This window comes from Heptranchias perlo, chromosome 18 (assembly GCF_035084215.1).
Source record: "Heptranchias perlo isolate sHepPer1 chromosome 18, sHepPer1.hap1, whole genome shotgun sequence".
In the NCBI taxonomy this organism is placed as follows: Eukaryota; Metazoa; Chordata; class Chondrichthyes; order Hexanchiformes; family Hexanchidae; genus Heptranchias; species Heptranchias perlo.
This window is the reverse complement of record NC_090342.1, coordinates 39,299,721-39,314,152: the sequence shown is the minus strand read 5'-3', so window position 1 is coordinate 39,314,152 and position 14,432 is coordinate 39,299,721. Positions and strand designations below refer to the sequence as shown.

Sequence of the window (14,432 nt, the reverse complement as noted above, 5' to 3'; positions counted from 1 at the left end):
AGTGCCAGGCAATGACCATCTCCAACAAGAGAGAGTCTAACCACCTCCCCTTGACATTCAACGGCATTACCATCGCCGAATCCCCCACCATCAACATCCTGGGGATCACCATTGACCAGAAACTTAACTGGACCAGCCATATAAATACTGTGGCTACGAGAGCAGGTCAGAGGCTGGGTATTCTGCGGCGAGTGACTCACCTCCTGACTCCCCAAAGCCTTTCCACCATCTACAAGGCACAAGTCAGGAGTGTGATGGAATACTCTCCACTTGCTTGGATGAGTGCAGCTCCAACAACACTCAAGAAGCTCGACATCCAAGATAAAGCAGCCCGCTTGATTGGCACCCCATCCACCACCCTAAACATTCACTCCCTTCACCACCGGCGCACTGTGGCTGCAGTGTGCACCATCCACAGGATGCACTGCAGCAACTCGCCAAGGCTTCTTCGACAGCACCTCCCAAACCCGCGACCTCTACCACCTAGAAGGACAAGAGCAGCAGGCGCATGGGAACAACACCACCTGCACGTTCCCCTCCAAGTCACACACCATCCCGACTTGGAAATATATCGCCGTTCCTTCATTGTCGCTGGGTCAAAATCCTGGAACTCCCTTCCTAACAGCACTGTGGGAGAACCGTCACCACAAGGACTGCAGCGGTTCAAGAAGGCGGCTCACCACCACCTTCTCGAGGGCAATTAGGGATGGGCAATAAATGCTGGCCTTGCCAGCGACGCCCACATCCCGTGAACGAATAAAAAAAAAAGAGCAGAGAGGGGCCCAACGGAGGGGCCAACGTCGCAGGAAGCACTACCCACGAGAGGGTGTACAGCCAGGGGCTGAACTTCCTGGACCTCTCTGAGGAGCAGTGTCTATGCAGGCTCAGAATGAATCGCCAGGAGGTTGCAGACACCTGCAGGCTCCTTCATGCAGAAATGCTCCTGGTTGGGCCTGGTGGCCACATAATGCCGGGCACAGTTAAAGTCACCATTGCCCTCAATTTCTTCATCTCCAGATCATTCCAGGGCGTCACCAGTGACATCACCAGGATCTCTCAGTCGTCTGCATATAAGTATATATGACAAGTCGTGGATTGCTTGTTTTCCAGGGGTTCCGACTATGTCAACTTCCTGTCGACAAAATCAGCAAGACGGAGAGGGCTATGGATTTCAACTCTCTTGCTGGCTTCCCATGGGTGCAGGGCACAATCGATTGCACACACGTAGCAATCCAAGTACCTGCACATGAGCCAGGACTGTTCATCAACCGAAAGGGATATCACTCCATCAATGCACAGCTGGTTTGCAGCCACCGGAAGAGATTTCTGCAGGTGTGTGTCAAATTCCCTGGCAGCTGCCACGATTCCTTCATTTTGCACGAGTCCAACATCCCGGCCCTCTTCCACGCATAAGACAGACTTAAGGGCTGGCTCTTTGAAGACAAGGGATATACCCTGCAGACGTGGCTCATGACATCTGTGAGAAACCCCATCAACGACACACAGCAGTGGTACAATGACAATCACATTACCACCAAATCTGTCATTGAACAAGCCATAAGAATGCTGAAGATGTGCTTCAGGTGCCTGGATCGATCTGGGGGAGCCCTTTAGTAGTCACCAGCGAGGGTGTGCAGAATAATAGTTGTGTGTTATGTCCTGCACAACATCGCTCAACGGAGGGTTACAGGTGGAGGACCTCCAATGCGCTCATGAAGCATCCACATCTGGCGGCAACATTGAAGACGACGAGGATGAGGAGGATGGGCAATCCATCGACAGAGCAGCGGCACACATGGCTGCTCGTGATGCCAGGGAGTCACTCATATCTAATTGCAGATCTCCTTATGAGAACCTAAGTGAAGATAGTGAACTACTCCGACCGCCTGGAACAACCGTCACCACCAATACCAGCCTCCTCCTCCTCCTCCTCCGCTTGCACAGGACAGTCCATCAACCACACATACATCCAATGTAAAGGCACCCAATTGGTGGCATCAAGTCTTGACGTTCACGCTGAAGCATACGAAAGGGCCCTGTCACAAAAGAGACTCAAGAATGGACAAGACGTGGCAGTGGTGGCAACAATTATAATATTTAATGTGCATGCAAGAAAAAAAATAGATAAATGAAAAATATGACATTTCGTGCATGCCCTTAGTGATTACATAACTTTAGCCTTCCTCTTCCTACCGCTTCTACGCAGTGCATCCCCTGTGGCTTCAGCAGAGGTAGTGGCAGGTTGCTCAGGTCCCTGCCCTGACTGCTGAGATGCTCTCAGCCTACGCCCTCTGGGTTTTGGAGCCAAAGACTGCTCCACCTGTATCTGTACAGAAGCACACTCAGCCATCGGGAGAGGAGGCAGCATTGTGGGTACTGGTTGAGGAGGAGTGGGGGGGTGGGGGGACAACAGGTGAGACATGGGAGCACTTTCCGTGGAGTTTCCTCTTCCATACCCCCTTTCGCCATCATCCCACTCCAGGGCCACATCACTTCTACCTCTCTGCATGATGGAAGTAGCATTGTACAAAAATTGTAACAGAAATTAAAATGTGAAATATATAGGATGCACTCGTTATATGCAAAATGTCTAATATATTATACACACCAATCAATCTCATGCAGTATTGAAAGAAAAAAAACTTGCATTTATATAAGGCCTTTCACGACCTCAGAATGTCCCAAAGCGCTTTATAGCCGATGAAGAACTTTTGAAGTGTAGTCACTGTTGTAATTAGGAAATTCAACTCACGGATGCTCGTTTTCTAGTGTAAAATCATTGCAAGACCTCCAAATTTCACATCACAATCTGCCGCACACAAACTACGCCGGAATTGTGCATGATGGCAATGCCCATGCTGGTGTTGAAGTTGAGGGCATTCACCTGGAGCATGTAAGGACTGTCTGATGGCAGGAGTGACTGTTGGTGCTGGGTGGGGGGAGGAGGCGGAAACAGATAATTCAACCAAATCATTCCTCAATGATTGGCTGCCATGAAGCTCTGGCAGCTGGCAGGGTTGGTGACCCTTGCTCTTCCTCGGCATCCTGCTGTCCTTCAGATCACTGAATTTCTTGCAGCATTGCAGCCAGGTCCTGTGCGCAATGCTCCTCACATTAACCTGCTCTGCCACCTCTGACCATTGCTGCCAGGCTATTTGCCTTGGTACTTTTCTCCTGTTCAGTGGAAAGAGCACCTCCCTCCTCCTGATCACCTCCTCCATGAGGACCTCCAGAGCAGTTTCTGGAAATTGATGCACCCTTGTAGAATTTCTCCTAGCTGCCATCTTCACTTTACAGCAATGACTGAGGGATATGATACAAAACAGCCAAAGTACACCTTCCCTCGGAACCAGAAAGGGTCATTTGCCGTTCTTTTTACAGATTATACCATTTTCCCTATTGTCGACTCTACCCAACCCATTAAATCTCTGAGCTATGCAATCTATCCCAAGATAAAACACTCTGAAATTTCTCCCCAACTATAAAGGTAATCCAAAATATTAATCCAACCTACACATTGAACATCATCTAGTTGCTTTCAACAAAAGATATTTCCATGAATTCCCAGCAGCACACAAATTTTCTTGTTTCATAGATTGTTTATATCTAGCTGTATCACCTTTAATCCTATTTTTAAAATAGATATTTACTGAATTTTTAAAAAAAGAGCCATGTATAAAAATAAAAAGACTGCAGTATTCATTAAGTTATTTTCTACGTGTGAATCATTTTTGATTTGCATATATGAAATAACTTACTGAAGTGAAATTATCAATATATTCATCTCCATAGAATAATTAAAGCATTTTTCACACAAGTGTTCCCCTGTCTGTCAACAGCATTACCATCGCCGAATCCCCCACCATCAACATCCTGGGGGTCACCATTGACCAGAAACTTAACTGGACCAGCCACATAAATACTGTGGCTACAAGAGCAGGTCAGAGGCTGGGTATTCTGCGACGAGTGACTCACCTCCTGACTCCCCAAAGCCTTTCCACCATCTACAAGGCACAAGTCAGGAGTGTGATGGAGTACTCTCCACTTGCCTGGATGAGTGCAGCTCCAATAACACTCAAGAAGCTCAACACCATCCAGGACAAAGCAGCCCACTTGATTGGCACCCCATCCACCACCCTAAACATTCACTCCCTTCACCACTGGCACACAGTAGCTGCAGTGTGTACCATCCACAGGATGCACTGCAGCTACTCGCCAAGGCTTCTTCGACAGCACCTCCCAAACCCATGATCTCTACCACCTAGAAGGTCAAGGGCAGCAGGCATATGGGAACAATACCACCTACACATTCCCCTCCAAGTCACACACCATCCCAACTTGGAAATATATCGCCGTTCCTTCATCGTCGCTGGGTCAAAATCCTGGAACTCCCTTCCTAACAGCACTGTGGGAGAACCTTCACCACACAGACTGCAGCGGTTCAAGAAGGCGGCTCACCACCACCTTCTCAAGGGCAATTAGGGATGGACAATAAATGCTGGCCTTGCCAGTGACGCTCACATCCCATAAACAAATAAAAAAATACTAATCTTGGTGCCTGAAATATAAAAAAATGTTTACTTTATTAAAAATTCACTAGTTCTCCAATTTTATTTGGTGATATCATGCTACCAACACCTATTAAGGGAGCAACTCTGAAGCTTTCCTAACCAAAATAAAATTATACTATGGCAAATAACTACTCAACCATGAAAAAAAAACAGCAGACATAGATAAAACTGACAAAACATGATGGAACAGAGGCAAAAATTGGCAATTATATTGAGGAGAAATTCCCTTAACAGGCATCATCAGTATGACCTCACCAAATAAAATCAGCTTCAGAGACCTCCTCTAGTATATAACTTTTTAAAAATGTACTCAATTGTAATTATTTTTACCCAATATTATTAAGGATGCTCTTTTCCTACACTTCTCTTCCCTTGAACTATTCCCTTTCACAGGAGTGGCCAACAACTTGGTGATATCACTGATAATATCCAGCACTACTAAATCAGTATTGTTTTAACCATAGAAATTATTTAAATTTTATCCTCCTTTGAAGCAGTTTTGAATTTTAATCTTATTTTATTTTTGTTTTTGCAAGAGATTTGATTCTAGTTTTAATTCAGTTTTTCATTCCCAAATTTTGGTAATATTTTAATTTTAGTCTTGGAAACAATTAGTCAAAAATTAGTTTTTACTTAATATGTTTTCATTCTAGTCTTTTCAGAATTTATATTTCAAAATGTTTCACTTGTCACACAACTCATGAGGCCAATGAAAACTTTATTGGGCCAGAATTTGCTGTCAAAATAATGGTGAAGCTAATGGCACTCACTGTTATTTATGTGCAAATAGTACAGCAACTTCAGGCGAGAGGCAGATGCACGGTTAAGATTGATATCCAAAAGTTGCTCTCTGAGTTGTGCCGCTCGCCATTAGCTTCGTGAAAACGGCATCTTGATCTCTGCCTCACCACTGCAATGCATTGAATGGCGTGAAGTTGCTGTATTTGCGCGGTAGATACGAACTAAACTCGCCACAGAAAGTTAAGTATTGTCATTTCAACTCTAAGTACCCTTTTCATGACATTATAAGTGTTAATTATTGTCAATCAGTCTCTCTGGCACTGAAAATTAACTATTACAAGTGTGCAGTCTCATTCATTGAGGTATTAATTGCTGGAGATTTTAAAAAACTAACATTTAAAATTTTGAATTTTTTTTAACTTTTCCTTTCTGTCTCTTTTTCCCCCTCTCTCTTAATCCAAGCTTTCTGTCCCTCCCATTATTTCTCTTTCTGTATCTGATTTGACATTGAATTCACCCATTCTAATTTACACTTTCTTCTCAGTCCTTGCGCTGTTTATTTCTCATTCCTTCAATCTGATTGGTTAAGGAGATACACAGTTGCTTGCCCTGTTCACTCAGGTCCCAGATGCCCTGTTTCTCTCACTGTGCCGTTATCAGCTCACACTCTCAGCAACTTGCCACGCAAAATATTTTAAAAGCTATACGTGGAAGGGCAAATCTAACCAACAGCAGACGCCGTTAGATGCCCTGCTACAGCAAAATTAGGTCATAGTGAATTTCCAATAGGTGCAGACTACTAGCCTGTTGTTTTAGTCCTAATATTTTTCTTTAAGTTTTCGTCTCTAACTCAACTTTTAGCTTTGTTTTGGCCTTCGTAAGAAACTTGATCAAATGTAGTTAATAAAAAAAATTGTAGTCAACAACTATTTTCCTCCTGATAACACTATTGATCAGAAACTGATTGAAAATTTTAAACTAGGCAAGGACTATGTAAGGAAAGTTTGCTTTATGCAGTTATTGTGCCTGTTCCAACAAAATCCCTCCCATCACCCAACATGGTGACACATCAATAAAGTTTTCACAGTATTGATCTGTGATTTATATGCACTTAGATGGATTGTTAATTGACCTTACCCTTTTTAACTAAAGAAGTCCCCTTCTAAAGTATTAACGCTGAAACCTATATAGTCCTGCTCACGCTCAGGGGTTTAAATAAATTAAAGAAAACTCAAATACTAGAAAAATTTGTCTTTTTGACAATTATTTTCAGTTACTTTTCTCTTTAAAGGTTAAGAAAGAAAACTACACAACCCAAGTGGAGAGGGTCACTAAGATGACATCAGTGTTGGGACTGGAATGTTTCGTTGGTTTCCAAAGAGCTGCACAAGTGTCGTAAAACCCGGTGTGGCGTGGACTGCACCTGCTAGCAACACAACACTTACCACTTACTCTGTTATATTACAAGTTATACTAGTATTTGACAGGAAGTCGGGTCGAAGTCCTGACCCTATCAGCCTTGCACAAAACAGGCACATTTAGCACAGAGTCCCTGTGCGTACCTGACTTCTTTCGGGCCCCATTAACCCTGACAGTCAGCTGTTCACATCAAGAGCGGGAGGAGGAGAGAAAAGAAAATCAACAGTTTGTCAACGTCTGTCAATCACCTCCTGCCGTCCGAGTAACTTGCACTCAAATACCTTAGTAACAACCGTACATGACCGCAGCTGGCTATTGTGCCCTCTCCCTCTATAGTACCGAGGAACTCAAAGTTTATCGTTATTCCACTCGATCAATATAAAGATATTTTTTCCTCTCGCGCCGACCTCTCACCTCTGTTGAAGTTGTCGCTCGGCGGTTGGTCTCGATGTTCAGAATGTTTTGGGCAGATTCTGGAACGCGTTCGAAGTGGCCTCGCGCTGTTTATCAATTTTTCTTCCAACAGCCACCAGGTTGGGGCTGACAGACGGAAGTGACGCGCCATGGGCAAGCCAGAGGGAGGAGAGGCAAACTAGCCAATCGTTGCGCAGTTGAGTGTGTGTACATGAGATAAGTTCGTGTCACTTGCACAAACAGAAAATATTGAACGTGTACATTGAACAAGAGATTTGGTGAAAAGCCTGTCTGCACACAGGAAAAACAGCAAACAAAGTTTTGTAACACTTCCTTGGGTCCCACTTGATGCTATCTTATTATCTGCCTTAGATCAACTGGCTGGAGTGCATTTTATTATATAACATGATAACAAGGAGGACGACTGGTGCCTATGGAGCTATGTATCAACCAAAGTCACCACCTTCAGGTAAAAAGGGAAGTAAATTGTTCAAAAATAAGTGCTGTTAACTGCACGTGTACCAATAACATAATGGCCAACAATTAATCCACTTGGGTTTAACTCAAGCTTCAAGGTGTGTTTAGTAGTTATGTGTTGGGCGAGCCTTTTATAGACCTTGTTCCATTTTTATTATAGAAAAGAATCTTATGAGGGAGATCTTACAAGGCTTGATCTTTAAAATGATGAAAGGCCTAAATAATATAGATATAAACGGGCTACTAAATGTTGACTGCATGTAGAACAACTCCAAATTCATGGATCAACTTTAGACCAAGATGAAAATTGAGGTCTTTGTATTTAACCAGAGCCCAAGGACTGCCCATACCTGTTTCCTGGTTGTGGGTCGGTCCAGGTACAATAGCCTTTTGTCAGGTCTAGGGTTATCAGATACTTAGCAGCACCAGCTTTACAAGAATCTCCTCAATGCAAGACATATGGTAGACACAGCTTTTGTGGGGTAATTTTGTTTCTGATAATCTACATAGAACCACATGATCTCTTTCTTAGGGACTAACCCCGCTGACGATGCCCATACCATACCACCCAGATACAACATCTCCTGCAATTATCTAGCTATCTGTTCCCTCGTACTATGTAGCACTGAGTAGGTGCATTCTATCTCACCATTGTTCTTCCCTGACCATGCTTCTCTGGATAGTTTTCAGTGATTGTGCACCTGCCATTCAAATACCAATTCAAACAGCGAGAACCCTATGGATTTGTGCAGTGCCTCCCTGTAGGCAAACAATAAACACGGCAACATTTCATCCCAGTCCTTTGGACTCTGCTCAATGTATGTGCGCAGCATGCAAGTTAGTGTGTCATCAGACCTCCTTACTAACCCATTCGTCTTAGGATTTTTGCCACAATGGAGTTGTTACCTTTCAGAATTTCATAAAGGTCTAGTTTATTTTCTCACTCCTGTGTCTAAATTATTTTTCTCACCGTAGGTTATGCATTTTTCCACTGTGAAACCCATAATTTGTTGGCTCAAAGATTTCCAGCCCCAGTTGTTACGCAAAAGACTGCATTTTTTCAGTAATGGTCTGTTTATATGAGTGCTTTCTCTTGCTGCCACAAACCAAATGGAGAACTGTGATCATGCTGTGCACATTCCTTTCTCTTTTATATTTGGCATCTGGATTTTCATTCTTCCCCTATTTCCTTTTTTGTGAATCCTTGAAACTTGTGACTGCAAGATGCTGTAATGACTTGTAACTTGGCCTTGGGACTTCCTCCTTTTAAATACCTTGTGAACATTTACTTTTCAGTTCAGAGAGCCAGGTCTTTCTGTGTTTGCAACATAGTACTTGCGAGACAACCATCGCAAAAACACAGGAAATACACCACTAGAATCAAAGTCGTTCAATATTTTACATTGTAGTATTAGATTTTCAACTAGTAATGAGGTAATCAATGGAGAAAACAGGGTCTTTTCTTGCAAATCACTAAGCAGGGAAATGTACAACAAAATAAAATAAAATTTTGTGCAACAAGTGCTCTATTGCGCATAAAACATATTTTAAATGCATTGCAGCATATTGTAACTTTGAGGAGTTATACAATTATACAGTTTGTGTGAATATCCAATATGAAAATAGATGGGAAATACTGTAGCAATTCTTTCGGGTTTGTAGATATCTCAAAATCAATTTCAATGGGAACCATATTTGAATTTCAATGGGCTTTGGCCATATTTTATTTCATTAAATATTATGCCTTTGGATTTGGACAGACTTGAGAGGAATTAAATCCTTTTTGAACTTGAATTTAATATCCCCTAATTGGCAAAATGCTTACAGACAAATCTTTCACGTGATTCTTGCTATACAAAACTGAACTGGGATTTTTTTTTTCCTGCAGCACATGATTCCTAATGACTAAAGTCTAAGTAAAGGTTTTAGAATTTATAAGTTCTGATTTTAATAAAGTTGCTATCATTTTATAAAGTAGATACTCTTTAGTACCCAGAAAGAAATAGTAACTAATATTGGACAGAAGCAAAATAATGCCTGTCAAATTAATTAAATGAGTTATCTGGAACAAGGTAGGTCACCTTTTTCATGCATATAATAAAAACATGAGGACCCCATTGGAAATAGCTTAGGATATATGCCAGGCTTCACTGAAGGTGAAAATACCAAAACCAGGGCTGGCATGATCTAAGCAGATTTATTGGAATTTTTATATAGTAACAGTTTTCCTTTAGGAAGTGATAAAAATGTGCTTGGTTCCTAAAATGGACCTAGTGAGGTCCTTTTCTTTTTCTGTGGAAGTGAGGAGTTGTTTGTCTCTAAGGGTTTCTTCCCTTTCGATAGGACTTGGTCTTTTCTGATGTTGAATGGCAACTCAAAATTCCTGTGTTCTCCTCCCTCTTACTCTATAGCAAGTTGGTGAAAGTTGTTTTGTTGAGTCCTCTTGTGATTTGAGACTTGGGACAGAAATCTACACAGATATAAAAAGTGAACTATCAACATGTGGCTTGGAGCTCTGCTTTACCGATAGGAATTTCAACGGAATTGAAAATTGGACGACTCCTATAATGGGCAGCTGATCCGCAACACCAGTTTTACACCCGGGCAGCAAGTTGAAAATCTACCCCAACTCCTGAGTATATGACAAATTCATGGCAGGAAGAAAAACACAGCAATGATGGGTACTAGCCTGGAATTGCAGGTCAGTCACCTATTGGGCTTTATTGGTGGCCAATAATCTGCAGTCATTTCTTCCAGGCGGGTTGGGGCTTCAGGTTGGGAGAGCCAATGCCAGTAGCTCATGTCTTCCTTTTCCTGCAGTCATAAAGAGATTTGTAAAGTGGTGAATGTGATTGTTTGAGAGACTGAAGGATTCCCAAATGCTCAGCATGTATCCAGTATGAGGAAGCAGCTGGCTGAGGTGAAAGTGCGTGTTGCTGCTATGCTATACCATACCATAGCACTGGAACAGCTACACTTGGCAGACACTAACCGTGGAAACCTCTTAAATGTGATAAACTTCTTCCATATCCGTGATGAAGATCTGCTTACCATAGAAACTGCATTTATCTGCTCCACTACTGTAAGACAAGGGGTTAAAACCCCTTGAGCATTGTGAATTTAAAACCTACTGGAACTTTGGACAATATACCTGGATTAAGGAAAGGGTTAACATTACCCCTTTGGAACATTACAACAGAACCAATTTAAAGCAACAGGCACTGAAAGGCTTCCAGAAATTTCTTTGGTTTGCAAAACACGATTGATGGGAGTAACATTCCACAAAACTGATATCAGATAAAGTAGCTAAAAACCTACTGAAGCAGCCATTGTAAAGCCATGCAAGGCCATGAGAAAGAGACAGTTCATCATGGCAACACTGATATTGGAGGCCTGCCCCATTTCGCGGTGTCTGGAAAACACGAGACCACTGCACCTGGTCTTAAGCGAGATAACTGTCGATCAATGAGGCCTAGTCATGGTGGAGGCCTGGCAATAGTGCGTGATTGGACACAATGACATTACCACTAATTCATCGACACCCCAAAGGGCAAAAATAATATAAAAAGACATCAGGACGAAATTGGTAATGTAGATCGGTGGAGCCATCGAAGCTCACTGAGGACATCCAGCAACAAGACTTTAAAAGCTCCGTAGGACTTGATCAATCTTAACGGATCTTGAAGTAGAAATCCTTGGTTTCAAGGTGATATGTACTACTTGATTTGCTTGATGTTTGTTTAAGTGTAGAGTACAGTTGCGTGCATTATTTGATTTTGCTTTGTGCTTGTGTGAATTATATCATTAAATAATTGCTTTTGATTAACGAAACCACCATAAGTGGGGACTTTCTTTGCTTGACTATTGTTCAGGTTTTAAGAACTACTGGAAAAGTAGGCATTTCCTATACTACCTCTTCCCACACAGCACAGCCAGCTGCCTTCTGTGTAAGGCGCTTCTCTAAACTAAATCCTCCTTTGCCTCACCTTTCACAATATTACAAACAGGGCTCTGTCTGTGAAGGGAGCAGTGCTCCCTCCTCCCTGGACTCTTACATCTGCCATCTATAACATGCCAGGAAAAATAATTTCAAAGCAGTGCACTTGCAAAGCACAGAAAGTGCAAATGCCTCAAGTCACAGCAGCAGTTCTTTTTTGCTGTTATGCAATATCCTGCACACCTTCCATGGACCAAAAACAAACATTGCATAATTATTAAAATGAGGGGGTTTTAAGAAAATATTGGGAGCTCCCCTGCATTTAGTCAAGACACAAGATGTGCTCACATACTTCTGAAAGCACTGCCATGAGCAGAAAATCTCCCCAAAATTATCAGCCTCAGAGGACTGGCTAGATGTGGTTTCTTACTCCCTCAGCATTTGAAAAACATGAGTCATCTTCTCTGTAGACAAAAACAAATTTCTTTTGACTTTATAATTCTTTTTTGCCTCATCTCTTAGGCCATTATTATGGGCTATTTACTCTCCCTATGCCTATTTTAAATCACTGAGATATATATAAGTCATCGGCAAGCTTATGGTGTTGAACAGTTATGATTCAGGCTTTTTTCCCCAATGCCTTTTCTTGTGTGAATGGCTTGATGACAGTTTTGATAAGCAGACTCAGGTCTCCTACAGACTCAAATCTGTGTCTGTATTCTCGCCCATTTTTGAATTAGTGTGGTGCAAATCCAACAATTAACCCTGAATGCAGAAATCGCTTGCTGGAGGATACATAAGATGCTCACTTCGTCTCCTGGCAATCCAAATAACAGAAAATATCACACCATTTGACCACTTTGTTCTGGCTTTATTTACAAATAAAATAATACACAAAAGCAAAAAGGATGCAAGCACAATACTAAACAACAAAATATTTATATAAAAGAACTAGAATTGGTCAATAAAAGGTTAAATACCCTTTTTAGAAAAGCTGCCTTTTTACAGCTTCTTAGAATGTAACAGTTCCTTTGGACAAAGCAGCTGAGCCTTTCTTGCCATGATACAGTTTTATTTTGTTTTCGGGATGTGGGTGACGCTGCAAAAGCCACATTTTATTGCCCATCCCTATTTTTCTGAGAATTTGATATTGGGGCTTTTCCTTGAACTGCTGCAGTCCTGTGACAGTGTTCCCACTAGTGATGTTTTGTAGGCAATTCCAGGATTTTGACCCAGTGATAATGAAGGAACAACAGCATGTGTCCAAGTTAGGATGGTGAAACCTGGAGGTGATGGTAGTCCCTGATCATGCTGTTCTTGTCCTTTTTGGTGGTAGAGGTCTCGGTGCTGGGAGATTTTTTTTATTTGTTCATGGGATGTGGGCATCGGTGGCGAGGCTAGCATTTATTGCCCATCCCTAATTGCTCTTGAGAAGGTGATGGTGAGCCACCTTCTTGAACCGCTGCAGTTATCAAATGAAGCTTAGTGAGTTACTGCTATGCATCCTACATTGCATACTGCAGCCACAGTGTACAAGGGGTGGACATTGAGTCTAATGGCAGGGGCAGTAATCAAGTGGACTGCTCTGTCCTGGATGGTGTCCTGAGTGTTGTTGTAGCTGTGCCCATCCTGACAAGTGGTGAGTAATCCATCACACTCCTGACTTGAGCCTTGTAGGTGGTGAAAAGTCTTTGAGGGGTCAGGAGGTGGAGAGTCTTTGAGGGGTCAGGAGGTAAGCTACTTGTCTAAGTCTACCCAACCTCTGAAGAGTGGCTCAACTCCAGAATCTTCAGTCCACAATCACAAAATGCATCTTACGGAAAAAGATGCTATACATAAAATATGTGAACTGCTAGCACACATGAAGTCTGTCATGTCTTTACCAGAACTAAAGCTAACAGCCAGAACTGGGATATTTATCTTGTGGAATCTCTTTGATGCAACGTTATTTATTTTGAAATAATCAAGCAAACAAAATGTTATGAGCTTTCACATCTCTGTAAAAAATGGGATAACGAATTGTAATTGTTAGCTTCCCCTTCATAATACCCAACTTGTTCCAAAACTGGACAATAATCAGAAATAACATTTTCATCTGATAAACTTCTACATCATCAACACTGTAGGACAGGGTATACAGGAAGAAATAATGGGGGCTTGTGAGAAATGAACAGCGATAATCATGGGTGATTTTAATCTACATATAGATTGGAAGAATCTGATTGGCAAAGGTAGCCTGGAAGATGAGTTCATAGAGTGCTTTTGAGACAGTTTCTTGGAGCAGCACATTCTAGAGCCAACCAGAGAACAGGTTATTCTAGATCTGGTAATGAGTAATGAGACAGGATTAATTAATGACCTCATTGTAAAGGAGCCTCTAGGTAGCAGTGATCACAATATGATTGAATTTCGCATTCAGTTTGAGGGAGAGAAGAGTAAGTCTGAGACTAGTGTTTTAAACTTGAATAAGGGCAATTATGAGGGCATGAAGACAGAGCTGGCTAAAGTGAACTGGGAACTTAGGTTAAGGGACAGGTCAGTAGAGATGCAGTGGCAGACATTTAATGAGATATTTTATAACACTCAGCAAAGATACATTCCAGTGAGAAAGAAAGACTCTAGGGGAAGGATGTACCATCCATGGCTAACTAAGGAAGTTAAAGATAGTATCAAATTGAAAGAAAAAGCATACAATTCCGCGAAGATTAGTGGCAGGTCAGAAGATTGATCAGAATATAAAAAACAGCAAAGAATGACTAAAAGAATAATAAGGAGGGAGAAATTAGAGTACGAGAGAAATCTAGCTAGAAATATAAAAACAGATAGCAAGAGTTTCTACAGGTATTTAAAAAGGAAAAGAGTAAGTAAAGTGA

The 14,432-nt window shown here is 41.9% G+C and overlaps 1 protein-coding gene and 1 long non-coding RNA gene across 5 annotated transcripts in view; one reads left to right on the top strand and one right to left on the bottom strand.

Annotated features, from left to right (window-relative positions):
• The window catches only part of pparab (peroxisome proliferator-activated receptor alpha b), a 135,289-nt gene extending 128,019 nt beyond the window's left edge, over nt 1-7,270 (bottom strand). For all 4 annotated transcript variants that reach the window (XM_067999746.1, XM_067999745.1, XM_067999747.1 and 1 more), the window contains exon 1: nt 7,146-7,270. The gene's annotated coding sequence lies outside the window, so the exon portion shown is untranslated. The remainder of the gene's footprint in view (nt 1-7,145) is intronic.
• Nucleotides 7,066-11,453, top strand: LOC137334781 (uncharacterized). The gene is made up of 2 exons (XR_010966242.1): nt 7,066-7,614; nt 10,034-11,453. It is a non-coding gene; the product is annotated as an uncharacterized lncRNA (long non-coding RNA).
• Nucleotides 11,454-14,432: the final 2,979 nt, after the last annotated feature.